The following is a 17,489-nucleotide window of genomic DNA, read 5'->3' as shown; positions in this document are numbered from 1 at the left end:
AACAAAAAAAAAAAAAAAAAGACCAATGGTGTTTATTCATGGCCTTGTGTAAAATGATTCCTGACAATACAGCATCCTTTAGATAACTTTGAGCCAAAGAGATCAACAGATAAACTTAACCCATACAATAGCAGGGATCATTTTTATAAATTATGTATACTGACAAGAATAACTTATAGTATAACAATTTACTTATGCAACTTAGATTGCTGTAAGAACAACCCTTAAAGAAAAAGATTGCATTATTATAACATCTGGCATGGTGTAGCACTGTGGTGTTGTAAGGTGTGTATGAAAAGCAAGCAACAGAACTAGCTAGAAAGAAAATCCACAGCATTGAAGTTACTCTGAGCTCCACTAAACAAATGGATGACATCTCTGTCTCTAGAGAGTGACAGGATAAACAAGGAAAGACAAGACGATGAAGAGAGGGAAAGTTATCCAAAGCTATTGGTAAAAAAAGACGTAGTGTAGGACAAGGGGAATGTTTGGAAGAAGTGATCTCTTTTTGGAAGTGGCTAGCGCATGGGGTGCCATGTAAAGTAGACATTCCCAGGCTCTGGACCATTGCTCTTCTGTGGAGATGCCAAGGGCTATTCTGGCATTTCTAGAACAAATTGCTATATGAGTGCAAAGATACTGAGAATATGACATTTACATTTTCCCCATCTTTGTCTACCATCAGCTTGGTCCTTCTCATGCACATAAGCTCTTTATGATTGAGAGTAGACACAGAGTGAACATAGACAAGCTTTCTCAATAACATTTTGCAACCAGCATCTTCTTTGGCTTTTTTATGTTTTGGGCTGTGCTTCAACTTTTCTTCCTAGAATTTTCCTGCTCACAGAAGTTATCTTTAAATAATAAAAATTCCTTGTCTTCCTATATGCTATGCTTGTAATGACTTCAATGAAACATTTAGGTCATTCAGAGCATGGGAGTCTTCTATGATTCACATCATTACAAAATATGTCCCATTAAAGTGATGCACAAGCTAAAGTGGAGTTAATGAACCTGCATTCCTGCCAGAGAATTCAAACTTTAAGGGTGATATTAACTTAAATAAAATAAGAAAGGGAAGAAAAATCAGGTTCATTGTACACAAGAGATCATGATCTTTTTCCTCTCAGTCCATAAAAATCTATCTATTGCTCACTTACTCTTATACCATTATTAGAGTCATTGTGGAACACATATATGTACATAATTAAGTACCCCTCTGTGGCCATTAAAGGACTGCACACATTTCTGCAGGGAGCACATGGGGAACTTGATTCACAAGCCTATAACAGAGTCTCAGTGCCTTTAACCTTTATGATATGCCACATGGAAATGTGTGGCATCTGCCTGCTGACTATCCAAAGCAAGGGTGGGGAAGCTGTGAGGCCAGCAGACCAATCCAGCCCGCCACCTGTTCTATAAATAAAGTTTTATTGGCACACAACCACAACTATTCATTTACTTATTGTTTATGGCTATTTTCGCCCTGCAATAGCAAACCTTAGTGGTTGCAACAGAGATGGTAAAAGGCCTGCAAAGTCTAAAATTTTACTACCTGGCTGTTTAGAGAAAAAAAAATGGACACCTCTGGATATAAAGGAAAACTTTTCTTCTATATTTCTTGACCATACATAGTACATGCTTGTAAAAGGAACAAAACTTACAGTAAATGAATCAAATATTCAGGGCACAATAGCTGTACTACAGAGTATGTTAAAATCCTAGGAGCCACTCAACCTACTTTGGAATAGAAGACTTTTTTTCAAGCCCTACACGATATTTTATGCTCCTCACCTTCCACCATCAAGAAAATAAATGCATACATACAGACAGACGTGCAAACAATAGCCATGAGTTTTGTAAACCCTCCTGAAGCACAATGTCTTGTGTTCCCCTTCTGGCTCTGTGGCAGCTGTTAACTATCAAATACTATTTCTAGAACTGTGCTGACATCAGTCGATGATCATACACAAAGCTGTTTGGCATGACACACACTGTGCAAGTTGAGGCTGTTAAAATGAAACAGCCCTGTTAAAATTAACTCTATTCACATCACAGGGAAAATATCTCCGTCTGCCAAATCAATTCCTTCCTATATCAGTGGGGAAGAACTGTTTTCCAACCTCTAAAAAGGTAATTCAGACACAGGAGAGCAGAAAGAAAGAAGAAAGAAAGAAAGAAAAAAAACCTTCCAAAATTAAAATGATAAAACAAAAATTCACTTGACAGCAAAAGTACTTCCAAATGGATGAAACTGAATCCAAAACTGAGCACGCAACAAATTTAACCGACAAGAAAGTCTGCATAATGGATTTGGTTTATTATTAATGCTAATATGGGTACATTTTTGTTCTGTTGTTGCTAATGGCAAGATGATAAATGCCTACCAAAGGCTCTAAAATATCTCTACTCCGTGAAAACACTGATGGTAGTTGGAATACAAACACTTACTCTTTCCCTTGTAAAAAGAAAATTTTTTTTTTAAAAAGAAGCGCTAACATTAGAGGCCATAGCAGAAACAGGTATAGCTTTGGAATGGAATTTCTTAAAACCATTACAACAATTCAAAACTGGATTTCTTTATGAAATTTTAAAATATATAAATATAAATTTTTTCAAAATGGTGAATTCATTCTTTACATGATTTTAAGTGGTACTTCTTTAAAATTCATAATTAGCCTCACCAAATTCTTATAATCAGTGATTAAAGTTTACATTCAGGGCAACTGCCTCAATGATTTTTGCTGCCAATTCTGTTCTCTCTGGAAATCAGTACTTAAGGTCTTCTAATTCCCTAAACCCAAGTCACAGTGGGAGACAGGCAGGAACCATCAGGGATTGAGAGAGATGGAGACTGTGCCCAAGAGTATCTGGCCATTTTCAGATTCCAGAGCCAAGGACTGAAGATCCACAGTTGTTTGCAGTTAGGAGGACCAAGGATCTGGTAGCCAGGGAGTTCAGGCCAAAACCAGGGTGTGTCAAGCCCGTTAATCTGAAAAGTAGCAGTTGGGTTTCTGAGATCAAGACTAGCATAAGGTCAGAAACTCCAGGAGGTTAGGAGCATCAAGGAAATAGAACACAGGGATGTCACCCTTAAGGTGAAGTCTATTTGTGTTTGCCTTTAAGAATCTTGTTTATACTCCTCCACAGTCACATACAGAAAAGTGGTCACAACTTCTTTGAAAGTGAAACCGCCACAGACAAACCTGGATCCTAGCTGGAAAGCCACCCTTCAATTACAAGAAGGCTGTTACAGACCTCAATAATGCAGATTATTTAAATAGCAATTACCCCAGTGCTCTAGGCCCACACAAATCTTTCTGATATTCCCTCCCCACTTGGCTTTCTCCAGTTTTCTTTTAGCTTTTTTCTGTTTCGTAGATCAGCACTGTTGATGGTAGACAGACTTTTAAAATGGGCCCCAAGATCCCCTCCTACCCTGGGTATATTACCTTTATAATCCCCCTCTGGTAGGAAGGCAGGGCCAATGACTGTGATGAGTTGATTAGGTTTCTCATCAATCAACTTTGAGTTGATCAAAAAGGTAAAGTTTATCCTAAGTGGGCCTGATCTAAGCAGACAAGCACTTTAACAGAAAGTGAAAGTCAGAGAAAGAATATGTCCTGCTGGTCCCAGGGGAAAGAAGCAAAGAGAGTAAGAGAATCCACGCATCTCGCATCTTGGGTTGTAAGAAGAGGAAGTCACACAATGAGGACTTGGTGGCCGCTTCTAGGAGCTGCAAGCAATCCCCCAGTCATTCAGATGCAAGGAGATAAACTCTGTCAACAGTGAGCTTAGAAGAGCATCCTGAGTTTCTGAGGAGACCCGAATCAGGTGAGACCCTGAGCGGAGGACCCATCTAACCTGCACCCAGATTCCAGACCAATGGAACTGTGAGATGATAAGTTTCTGTTGCTTTAAGTCACTAGGCTTGTAGGGATTTGTTACACAGCAATAAGAAACTAATACACTGTCCAATAGAACTTTCTGTGATAATGTAAATGATCTGTGTTTGCATTGCCAATTGCTTTGCTAATACGGTAGCCACTAGCCACCTATGGCTATTGAATAATAAAATGATGCTAGTGCAACTGAGGAATTGAAATTTTATTTTATTTACTTTTAATTAATTTAAGCATGGATCTATATAGGTGGCTACCCTATTGGACGGTAATATTCTAGGTTAATGATAGTAATAATCTTTTGATTTTAGTGTTCTTCATCACAAAATAGCTCCCTTCTGAGTTTGATTTTTTGTAGTATAATCTTAAAGAGCTTCTCGACAGGGAGACGTGAAGAGTCATGCATAATCTAGCCAGGCTCCCTCTCTCAGTTCATTCCCTTCTCCAAACTGCAGAGCTTCTCCTCAGCATTCTATTGATGGAGTTCTTTCTCACCTGAAGTCCTTCATATATGCTTTTCCCTCCATCAGGACTCTTCCCTTCATTCCTTACCTAATGTCTACTCAATGTCGAGCTCTCAGTTCAAATGTCACTTTCTTAGAGAAGTTTCAGATGCCCCACTTCTGTCAGCTCTGCGACAATCTGCGCCAAACTCAGTAGCTCAAAACAGTGATCGTGCATTGCTGGAGTTCATGCACCTGTGGGTCAGCTAGGTCCTCCGACGTAATCCTGGCTTACACACACAATGGCAGGAAGCTGTGCTTTAGTCTGGGGTTGACTAGGGCCTGTTAGCAGAATGGATGGGCTCTCCATGCCTCCTCTTATATTTTCCTCAGACCATCAGGCAATGCTGGGCAGGATCTTCTCATAGAGGAAGTAAAATAGGCAAATATAAACACAGTTCGCATCTTCAGACATAGGCTTAAGACTGGCACTCGCAGGGTGGGGAAGCACACTCAGCCCCTTTTGTGGCAGGGGCTGCAACAATCATATAACAAAAGGCTCGCAGACAAGGAAGGATGAAAAATTGAGGTCAGTGATGGAACTTTCTACATTTCCTTTATTAATTTGGGTCCCTCCGTTCTTAAAAGCTCACAGTAAAGACTTTTCTCAAGGCAGTTATACTCAGTAGTTATGTACTTATGTATGAGCTACTTAGTCAGTGGAGTGTCTCCTCTACAAGGCTATTATTCAGGTCAGGAATGATATTCATTTATTTAACTTCAGTGTCACCAATACATAGGACATTCAAGTGTTTTTTGAATAAATGAATGAGTAAGATTTCTGAAAAATGGTTTTTAAAGCTGAAAGTGTCCTGGTGAACAGTCTCTAACAACAGCTAGTTAAAGGCTGAGCAAGATTTTGTAGCTATTATGAAAGTATAAGAAGGAACCTGTAACAGATTAATTTATGGAAATCAAGAGACATAAGTCAGGAGAAGGGGAGGATGCGTGTGTGTACATATAAAAATGTGTATGAAGGGACAGGAGTTAGAAGGAAGAAAGAAAAGAAAGAAGGTAGGAAGGAAGGAATACACAGAGAAAAAGAGAGGAGAGTTAGTGCAAGGGAAGAAAGGGAAAGAGATGGAGGGAGGGAGGGAAGGACTGACAGGTCATAGTATTTGTAGTCAATACGTGATCGACCAGAATACACCTCATACAGAGACCATCATAAAGTGACCAACATATGATGTCTACATTTGAAAATGCCTCTTTTCAATTGCAGATATGGCTCCAGAAGCAACTATATGACAAAAAGTCCCAAGAACCAGCACATAGAATTCATTTTTATTTGCATTCCTTTCAGATGTTTTCATCAACTCTCTTTACCTCACGGACTATGCAGAAACAAAAATCTTTAAAGTCCCCATCTCTTATTGCCATACCCCAATTATTCTGTTGCATGAAGATGCTTGGCAATGCTTGTAAGAGGGATTTGGGATGGATAAGTGAAATATTATTGCCTTAGATTTGAGGCTACACTGATGGAATGAACAGGGGACCATTTTGATTATCATAGAAAAGCACGCAGAATTTCAGAGACAAGAAACACATCTATTGTTAGTCTAGTTAGTCCTAGATTCCAGTAAACATTTTAGAAGTTAATTTATTTACCTGAATGACATATGTGTATGCCCTTTTTTATCAGTACATGTTTATATTACATAATCTTTATATTCCTTGTGTGGAGCTGGTACATGTACGTAATGTATCTTAATTCCTTTTGTCACTCCTTTCCTCTGCTTGCCTTCTCCCTCCATCTCTTCCCTTCCCATTTGATAAAGATCTATCTTTCTAGTTTCTATTATCTATCTTTTATTTTGCTCTTTATTTATATTTTATGTTCTTCATATAAGAGAAAGCATGCAATATTTAAGCTTGATTGTCTTCTTTACTTCACTTAACATTTTTATCTCCAGGTGCATCCATTTTCCTACAGTTGACTAAAATTTATCTTTTTATGGCAGAGTAGTATTCCATTGTGTGTAAATATCACATTTTCTTTATCCATTCATCTATCGATGGACTTTTAAGTCAAGATCACAAGTGTCTGCAGAATGTTAACATGTATCACTTTCTTTATTGCAAGGAATGTCTTGAACTCTGAGTTACTAACAACAGTTTAATCCCAGGGAAGTGAGGCAAGAAGGTGATGAGTTACTAACACCTTAAAAGTTGCACATTTGCTATTTATGTTGATTTGAAATTGTATAGAAATGCTCATTGAGCTCCTACTATGGTCTACTAATGGAAACACTGAAACAAATGACTAGGTCCCTATCATCATGAGACACATAGCCCAGTAGGTAAAACAGACATGTGTATACAAATGATTACAAATAATCTGATATATACTATAAGAGAGAAATTGTATTAGCAAGCTTTCCCATTGTTGGGAAACAATACCCAACACCGAAACTTAAATGAGGAGATGTTTAGTTTGGCTTATGGTTTCGGGGGATTCGGTACATGTTTGGCTGACTCCAAGGGAAGAGCATCACGGTGTAAACATGATATGTGGAATGTGGTAGAGTAAAGCTGCTTAGTTCATGGTGTCCAGGAAGCAGAGCAGGAAAGCAGTTGCAGAGATGAAGAGGCAAGGGACCAGTTATGTGATTCAGAGTCACATCTCTGTGTGACACCCAGAAATATGCACCACTATGTAACTCTGGGTGGCTCCCAAGTCAATCAGGTTGACACAATCAAGCTTGAATGTCACATCACAACCCTTGTCAACTTGATAACTAAGTATGTCTCCTTAATCCATACTTAGTACCCAACTAAACACAAGATGATAATTCTACCTAACATGATACAACTGTCTTGCTTACAACTAAAAATGCAATAGCTGTGAATCTCTGTAAAAACAAAAAACATAATTTCAATGTACAATGGCATAGGGTAAACATTCCCATTTCAAAAGGGAGGAATAAAGGGATAGAATAGAAATAAAGTAAGACTGAAATCCATCGGGGCAAACATTAAATCCTGTAGCTTCATGTCTGACATCCAGGGTACGAAGTGATAAAATGTGAGTTCCAAGGGCTTTAGGCAGCCCTACCCTTACAGTCTTGCCAATTGCAACTCACATGGTCTCTCTCTTGGGCCAGCTCCATGCACAGCCTGCAACTTTACTCAGCAGACATTCCACATTCCTGGCACCTCCAGCTTCCTGTGGTCTCCACTGTACCTATGCTTCGTTTCCAAAGCCTCACACACTACCTTCTCCGGGGCTCCTTGCCTGGCCTCCCAGGTCTTCCTTTGAAATTTGGGTGGAAGTTTTGCTAATTCCGTAACTCTTATATTCTGTGTGGCAGTAAAACTAGCATCATATAGATAAAACCAGTCTTCTGTCAGCAGGAACAGTAGCCAGGCCTCTTTGGACCATGGCCTCTAATTGCCTGGGTGTCAGATCAAGGTAAATTGAATCCTGGGGAGCCAATTCCTTAGGAGGCCCTTCTCAAATAGGGGACCCAAGGACTTCTTATCTCAAATAAAATGTTTACATTTTGCATTGTGATGGGTGGAGTCTTGTGAGAGGTCTTCAAGGTATTTTATTCTTGTCCCTATACAAAGTACTTGGTGTGTTTTTAATGGTGATAATCTCAACAGCTATACTTTCTTTGGCCTCAACCTTACACATGGTTTCTTTTGCATCAAAAATTTAAGTTTTCCAAACTTTTCTGCTGCTTTATTCCTTGCTTCCAATGCTCACTATAAATCTAACAGCAGCCAGAGGTACTCATGCCACAGAATGAACCCTGGGGGTCCTTTCAGTTTTCTCTGCCAGATTAATTTGTCCACCACACTTAGTCATAGTCACCTGCAAAGTCTCAGGATATGGGTAAAATGCAGGTAATTTTTTTTTTACCAAAATGTAACATAAATGGCCTCTAATTCAATTGTCAATGTTTTTATTCCAAATTAAAATCTCCTGGGCCTGGCCTTTACTATCCACATGCCTATCACCATTCTAACCTTCTGAATTCTACCCATCAAATTCTGCTTACAGCATTCTAAGGCTTCTCTGCATCTTTATACCTTTTAAAGCTCTTCCCATAACCCCATTCCAAATGTTTTAAATTACATGGTCAGGTATAGTCAAAACAACAATTTCTCTAGCACCAATTTCCTATATTGGTCCGCTTTCCTATTGCTGTGGCACAATACCTGAACCCACAATTTAAAGGAAGAGAGGTTTAACTTAGCTTGTGGTTTCAGGGGGTTCAGTCTGTGGTTGGCTGGCTTCAAGGAAGGAACATCATGGCAGAAGGACATACCACATCAACGCTGCTTAGTTCATGGTGGCTGGGAAGCAGGAGAAGGGAACAATATTGGAGATAAAGGGGTAAGGGATCAAATATATTACCAAAAGGACCACCTCCATGACCACCCAGACACACAGAAATGCTTTCTACCAGTCCCCTGAGAAGCTCCCAAGATGATCAAATTGACACACTGAAGCTTAACTGTCACAGAGATGATGTATATTAAGTCAATGGGAGCATGAAAGATGCATTGATTAACTTGGCCTGAAGTGTACTCTGAGAAGGAGATGATCCTTAAACTTGAAAAAGTTTAAGAATGTTGATTTGATGCCACTAATACCACTTTGTTCTAATTTTTCTCATAATTTTTATTAGTATATGTTTGCATTACATAATGATTGCATTCATCATGGGGTATATGCACATGTACATAGTACATCTTTTTCTTTTTTGAAGGGGTACTGGGGATCGAACTCAGGTCCTTGTGCTTGTGAGGCAGGCGGTAGAACCAATGAGCTAAATCCCTGGCCCATACATAGTACATCTTAGTACTTTTTTGTCAGTTTGTTATAATTATTGTTTATGTTTGACAGTGTCATGGAGGGGCTGGGTACTATACTTGAAGTTTACACAGATATGGAAATTTTAATATTGTTTCTCCTTTATTTCTTTCTTTTTATGGGGTTGAAATTATAAGCTCAGCACTGCAAAGATTGTTTAGTTTCTCTCAGTACTTTTTATGTGATTGGAGTAGTGGCTGCCAAATAAGTGACAATGCTCACATTAGAGCTTTACAGTCTTTTTTTTAAACTCCAGATCTCCCAAAGGTATGATTAGCTGAAAGATTAATTTATTTTGTAACCTAATTATAATTTCTTTTACAAAGGACAGATCTCTTTATTAAAACAGATAACAAACATTAAAAGCAAAGGAAATAGCCCCACAGAGCAAATTACTAAAGAAAATATATACCTAAGTACATTAGCTACATTTCTTACCATTCCTTATATCTTATCAATCATTGCTTAATCTTTGTTTTATTCTTAGAGCTTTGTAGAAAATTTCTTCTTCTGTCTTTAGAATCCTTATTCTTCTAGTCCAAGTCTCTGGCTAGCACTGTAGCTTTCCTGTAGCACCTGGCTCTTAGGCACTAGGATTGAATCTGCTTGTCTGGCTGGTAAGATTCACCAATGAAGTACAAATGGCTCCTCTGCTCACACCTACTATATTACTTAGGGTTCTCTAGAGGAACAGAATCAATAGGAAATATATATCTAATTGTGCATGGAAATTTATTCAGTAGGGCTATGGAATCAGAGACAGGAGTCCAGAAGGACTCTCTGCAGGCTGGAGAGGTGGAGCATCCAGAAGCTGCTTAGTCTAAGAAGATGAAAACCACAAAACAAGAAGGATCAAGGGTGCAGCAGCTCTACAAGCTTGAAGGCCTGGAAGCTCGTTGGAGAGTCACTGATATGAATCTGCATTGGAAGGCTGAAAGAACTGAGGCCATTGTCCAAAGACAATGGCAAAGACTGGAGTTCTTCAGGCATGTTTGCTTTTTCTTTCCCCTTTTTATTCCATCCAGAATACAAGTTTACTGGCTGGTACCACCCACATCTGAGGTGGGTCTTCCTCCCCTTAGTTTGTTGTCCTACGTGTCAATCACCCACAGACACACCCAGAGCTATGCTTTACTAACCTGCTAGGCATATTAACCTATTCAAGTTGATGTGTCATGATTAACAGTCACAACAACCTGCTGCAAGGTTGAGACCATCAGGCTCACCTCTTATTTTAATAAAAATCTGAAGCCCATGTGTGGGGTTTTGGATGCCTCTTTCCAGGAGAACTATACCTATGATGGCTTACTGCTATGTGTACCTTTCCTTGTCCTCAAGCTTAGAGTTGCACTATTTCTCCTTCCCAGTGACAACCATTTATAGACATAGAGGATGGGTTTATAATCATGCCATAATATGACTCTGTGTGTGTATGTTTATACACCTACATACACATGCTATTGGCTCTTTTTTTGTGGAGAACCCTAACATAAATATAATGTAAAGTCACACACACACACACACACACACACACACACACGCCTGTACATGTATGCATGAAATTACCTTGTGTACAACTGCAAACATATTACCTTTCCCAAAAAAAGAATGCAAAGAACTTGGGTGGTGATATTTACTCTACTCCTTGATATACTGTAATTTAAATAAAGGACCTCAATTGGTCATAGCTGTTTTCCCAATGGGGTGGCCCAAAATTTTGTTCCAGTAGTGTATGAGCTGTAAGTGATCTTGCCTGAAATGAATTGTTATCATTTCCAATCAACTTTAATGACATTTGTGTTGCAATGCTAAGAGACACCCAAAGGGATATCTTATATTCCATGCAGATCCTAACCCTAACCCTTTGCTTGTTGATGAGACATGAGTCCAAAGTGACCAGACAACATTCTTAACTTCTATTTGAAGGGAATCATTTCTGTCCTTCCTGGTGGAACCATTCTTACCTTTGGAAATAAGTTCTCCAGGCCAGCAGAACATGAAGATGTAGGGAAAAGAAGGAAAAATTTTGCTAGTATGTCAGTACAGACACCAATGAGCAGGATTATTCTCATTTTCACCCTCAATTATTGAATCCTTGGATTCTGGCTCGGAGTAATAGCACTATATATAAAATATTGATTCAGAGCTTGTGTGGCCTTCTGGAGAACCTTTCCCAGCCCTGCAAGGTACCTTGGTGGTGATACGACCAAGTCTTCAAAAGCCCATTCCGCTGATTCTCTCAAGCCAACTGCTTCAGTATGAGGGGGGCCATGGTAAAAACAGTGATTTCCATGGCTTGGGCCCACTGCCATACTTCGTTTGCTGTAAATTGAGCTCTTTTGGTCAGACGTAATACTGTGTGGAATACTATGATGGTGGATGAGGTGTTCTGTAAATCCACAGGTGGTAGTTTTGGCAGAAGCACTATATGCAGGAAAGGGACATCTATAACCATCGTACAGTTATAGTTTATTCTAGAAAAAACATAATACACTGCCCCTATAGGGTGGATGGTAGTTGTCCAATATAAATGAGCAAACTGCCATCGGGTAGCTGGTTGATGCCCCTAGGGACTAGTACTGTATCATGCACTCAGAATTAGTCTCTGCTGCTAGCAGATTGAGCCCTCAACAGCTGTAGCTAGATCAACTTTGATACAACCTGTGCATGACCTTCTTCCTTGGAACTATGGCCACTTTGCTTGTGAGCCAACTGGATGACAGCAGAGGTAGTTGCAGAGAAGGTTAACTGAGAACCACAGGATGGGTCATCCTCCACTTGAGTATTAAAATCCTCCTCTACCAAGATCACCCTGTGGTGAGAATACACAGGACACAAACATCCACATCCACATTTTTACCTATTCAGAGAGGTCTATCCACAAACTTTTCCCCCAGACTTCCTGTCACCAGTTTCCAATCATATTCTTCCAAGACCCTGACCATCCAGCCAAAAACTATTGGTGATAAGCCATAAACTAATATCTGGCCATTTCTCCTTCTGGCCAAAGTAAACAACTAGGCACACTGCTCAGCGTTTTGCCCACTGGAAGGATTTCTCTTCACCACTGAGCTTCACAGATGTCCAAAAAGAGGTGGCAGTGCTACAGCTGTCTGTGTCTGCCTGGTCTCTGCTTATCACCCAGAACCACGGCACACTAGGCCTGAGTTCTCTTTGCCTCCAACTGCTCATAGGGAATGCCCCGGAAGCCACAGTTGGAGACTGGATGGATAAGGCAGTGCAGGAGGAGTGGGACCAGACAGAGGGAGCTGCAATTTGCTGGCTGAATTCTCTCTTCTGAGCAGGTGAGTCCTTCACCTGACAAGATGATTCCCACCATGTGATCGAAGATGATCTCTTTTAGTCACTGTCTACTGATTTAAATGTTAATTTCACCTGAAAAATACCTTCCCAGAAACGTCTAGAATAATGTTTGACTGAGGGTCTGTTATTGTAGCCTAGCTATGATGACCCCTAAATTAACCTTCCCAATATTGTGTGCTAAAGGAGAAGCCTGTCCTTCCTTCCTTTGCTCCTTCTTTCCCTCCTTTTTTCTCTCTTTATACAAATATGTCCTGAGATCCCCTTAGATTCTTGATCCTAGAAGGCAACTGATGGAGTTGAGCGGTCTCCTTGGTAACCACCTCTAACACATAATGGAATACAAACGGCATTCTGAAGCACACTGTCTTCTTTACAGGCTTCATATTTCCCTATACAATTTTAAACCTTAACTTGAACACCATTTTACCGTCTCTTAAACAGAAAAAGTTTCAATTTTACAAAGAGTTTAAGACAGATGCCACTGTCGAGCTGGTGGGTGCTCTAATTTTGATGGTGCTGATTTAGAATTTGTCATGATGCGGTCAGACTGGCTCAGAAATCATTTTTGTATTACAGGGTTTGTCATGTGGAAATGAATGGTTTAAAAATATTTCAGAGGAAGAGATTAAACCCACTTTATAAAATAAACAGTTTCAAGATATTTGGATGTTAACTACTGAATGAAATACATTACACTGCATTTTAAAGATTTATTGAAGCAGGCCCAAAGAGTTCTTGTTGTCAAAACAAACTAGAAAAAAAGTCTATAGGTTAAATTATTATATTGCACATAAATTATTTATTGGGGGTGGTGCATTTCTAGTCATAGGACCACTACTACTCAGACTAGTATGGTAAGAGCTTGTAAAAGCCCATCCTTGTGCCATCCAACAGTCATTCGTGGGCTAAAATACTAAGACACAAAATGAGTGCCAGAAAGAGAAGCCAACATAGACTAACAATATGTCATAAAACCTCCAATGTAGCAGAGAGTGCATTGGTTGAGAATGTATGCTTTATAGTACAATAATACTCTTTGAACAATAGCAACTACAAATTTTGTCATATTCTCTTTTATTGGCTAAAAACACCTGCTTGAAGGGCATGGGGAAAAACAGATGTTAAAGTAGATTGTAATAGGCATCGTGTGGAGGTATTTTTTTAAAACTTATGCATATTAAATATTTTAGAGACTAATAGCCTCGTATCAAACTAATGCTCTGTGGGGACTGTACTAAGTGTAGTGTGCATTTACTTGAAAAAATTATTTCTATTACAATCAATCTTTAATGAAGAATTTTTCATAATTTCAGACTTTGCGGTCTTCTCATGCCAAATTGTCCTAGTGATTGCTATATAAGAAAATGTGTATTTTAAAACAGAACTTAACCACTTGTGTAGAATTTTCTTGTCATATGGAGTATTAGTTTGAATTTAGAAATTCCCAGGGATTGGCTGCCTGATTTTATAAATAAAGTTTTATTGGAACATGGCTACACTCTTTGATCTTGGCTGTGGCTGCCTGCACAATGTGAAAACAGAGTTGAATAGTTGTGGCAGAGGTCATTTAATCCTCAAAATCTAAAATACTTTCTTTCTCTGTTGAGGAAAAAAATTGTGGCCCGACCCTACCTTTGCTGTCGACACTCCTAACATTTTTGTTCTTTTAGCTAGGGGGATTTTTCTGGATTCAAAGTATCACTTGACATAAACTACTTACCTTTATCTCAGAATCTTCAAAAATAAACCACTCCGCTATCCATTTGAATATTTTAAAGAAAGAATTGCCTAGAGTAGCACTATCCTATATAAAGATACTGCAAGCTTCTTAAGTAGTTTTAAATTTAAACTTTTTAGGAACCACACCAAAAAGAAACAGGCCAAATTAATTTTGATAATATTTTACTTAACCCGATATATCCAAAATAAATTTCAACATACAATCAATAGACAAAATTAGTGACAAGGTATTTTAATTCTTTTTTGTTGTTCTAAGCCTTCAAAGTCCAGGTTATAATTTGTATTTCCAGCATGCCTTGAATCAGACTAACCACATTTCAAGAGATCAATAACCACCTGTAGCTGGTGGCTTTTGGGCAGCTCAGGCCTAAAAGGAGGCTTTCTACATTAGCTTCTAATATGTTGTAATTTCTTTGCTTAGCTATCATTCAACTTTAAAAATAGTAGAGCATACAAAGGTAAGACAGAGACTCTGTTCTGAATGAGTTTAATTTGCTCAAATATTTATAACTTATGTGCAGTAATGTGTCACTTAATGATGGGGACATTTTCTGGGAAATACATCATTAGGCTGTTTCACGTGCAAACATCATACGCTCACAGAAAGATGGCTACAACCTTTCTAGGTAATACAGTCATATGGAACTACCCTTTTATACATGATCCACTATTGACCAAAACATCATTATGCAGTGTACAGCTGTGTTTATTCTGCACTTTTCTGAGTATCAAAGTGCACACTGATGGTCGTAGATATTAGAAATATTCTGCTATGCTTGTGGAGGAACTTTCTCTTAGGAGAGCATAGACCAGATCAGGAACAGGACTGCCAAAGAAAGGGACAGGAGGGCATTTTAATCTTAAAACACTGTATACATGACTTCACTTTTGTTTTTTGTTGTTTTGTTGTTTTGTTTTTGAGCCAGAAAAAGTCAGCATCCAGAAGCTGATGGTCCCTATAAATGGCTGCTGTGCAAAGATGGCGGCATGAGTGTAAATTAGACTCCAAGCTCTGTGGGGGTAGAAGCCCAACATTCTTTGAATGAATGACTCTCTGAATGCAGCATTTCTTCTTAGGAGCTGTCTCCTTTCCATTCAGCTCTCATTCAAATATATCTTCGCATTTATGGAATTATGTAATTTGTTACTGTGCTATGAATCAGAAGATTTACCATTTATCAATGTTATCCATGCTTATCATTCTATGTAATCTGGTTGAAAATGTGCTCTCTTTGATTTAATTAAAACTATCCAGAAGGCAGAGATACTGTCGATAGCTGGAGCTAGATAAAGAAATAGAGAAAATTTACATTGGGACATTTTCTCTGTGTGTGTGCATACACACGTGTGTTGGTCATATTGAAAATATGTCTGTGCTTCATATAAACCTATTAAATAATTTCCATCCATTTATATAATTCACCCACCAAGTGGCCAAGAAATACATTCATATACCTTCAGTACTCTTCAAATCCAGAAGCAAACTACTTGGATAGAGATAGAGGCAGCCAATATTTCTGGTAAACAGAGAGCCCAGTGCCAAGAGCGAAGCAGGGAAGGAGGAAAAGAGGGAAGGAGAGAAGAAGCGGGGAAGAAGAGGGGAGAAGGGAGAAAGGGGAGGATGAGAGAGGGAAAGAGGCAAAGATGGAAGGAGGGAGGAGAGAGAGAGACTGATTTAGCAGGAGCTGGTCCTCTCGTGATTCACTGTAGCGGGGTCCAGGAGGGGATGGTAATTGTTTGGAATGCTCGGTTCCACCTCTCACTTGCCCATGTCGGGCATCGTCAGCTGACTACTACATTTCTTCTTGCTGAGCACAAATGCGTCAGAAACTTTGTAGACACAACACTCTAGGAAGGCAATAGCAAGTGATGGGAATGAACACACCAGCGAAAACCTACTTACCATCTCTGGCGTACAAACTAGGGTTGAGAGTAGAGGATGGTGATTAGAAGATAAGAAAGTGCTTATAGTATTCGATAAAATGTCCTTTGTGGAGACCCAATAATGGTTTTAAGAAGCTCTGAAGGGGCGCATAAGATGTGTTTGTCATGAGGCAGGTGAAGAATGGGAAGGATTAAAACAATAGCTGCCGTTAAATATTAAACAATTACTGGGATAGTCAACTGTGGTGTCAGCTAGAGTAAGAAGTGCCCAGACGACTGGATTAGCACAGTTCTGAGTGTGGGTGAAGTCGCACCCTACGAGCAGGCGGCACCACCCAGTGGGCCTGTAGTCTGAGTGGAACCAAAAGGGCAACAAAGAAGGAAGTCTCACTCCAGTTTCTTCAGAGGAGCTCGTCTTTGCCATCACCTATCTTGCTCTAGGGAATCCCTGACTGATTCAATTAGCAAGAGTATAAAGATTTGAGATGTAGGCGTTTTCTTACTATTTTGGTGTTCTAAACATTTGAGCACTTTCCATTTTCAAATTCTGACTTCAGAGTTTTCTTCCCAGTTTGGTGTTCTAAATATTTGGACATTTTCCATTTTGAAGTTCCGCGTTATAGACTACAAAATTTTGAAAAAATGGAAGCTATGAGAACCAGGCATGGTGGCACATGCTTATAATCTAACCCCAGCATGCTGGGAGTGTGAGGAGAGAGATCGTAAATTTGAGCCAAGCCTGAGCAGCTTAGCGACTTAGCCAGACATTGTTTCAAAAAAATTTTCTTTTCAAAATTTAAAAATGGGCTGGAGATGTAGCTCAGTGCAAGGGCCGTGTATTCAATCCCCAGTCCTACTAATAAAATAAACAAACACACAACAAATAAACGGGCTGGAGATGTAGCTGGGTGCAAAGGCCCTTGGGTTTAAACATTAGTCCTACCGAACAACAACCACCACCACTATTATTGAACCTATTCTGAAGGAAAGGGGACGTCTTCCTCATCCTCTCCAGTAACGATCTATTTATATTGTAAATCTACGCACCACTTTGTTTCCCCTGCGTAGTCACCCTTTTAGGCATTGTGTTACTCTTGCTTTGTTTTGTTTGGGCATTGCTTTTTAATTACAAAAGACATCTAAATGAATACTGGCCCTGCTGCTCTGAAGTTCATTTTCTGTTTATTGACTTTTCAGGATTATAAGCAAAACAACATTTATTTTCCTATCTACTTACCTATCCGTGTAATGTTACTCACTTTAGGTCGTCTTTCCTAAAGTATATTACTCCACCTTTTATTATTGTCCAGG

Source organism: Fukomys damarensis, unplaced genomic scaffold, assembly GCF_012274545.1.
Source record: "Fukomys damarensis isolate Sample0158 unplaced genomic scaffold, DMR_v1.0_HiC HiC_scaffold_21, whole genome shotgun sequence".
NCBI lineage: Eukaryota > Metazoa > Chordata > Mammalia > Rodentia > Bathyergidae > Fukomys > Fukomys damarensis.
Note: the sequence above shows the minus strand (reverse complement) of the source record.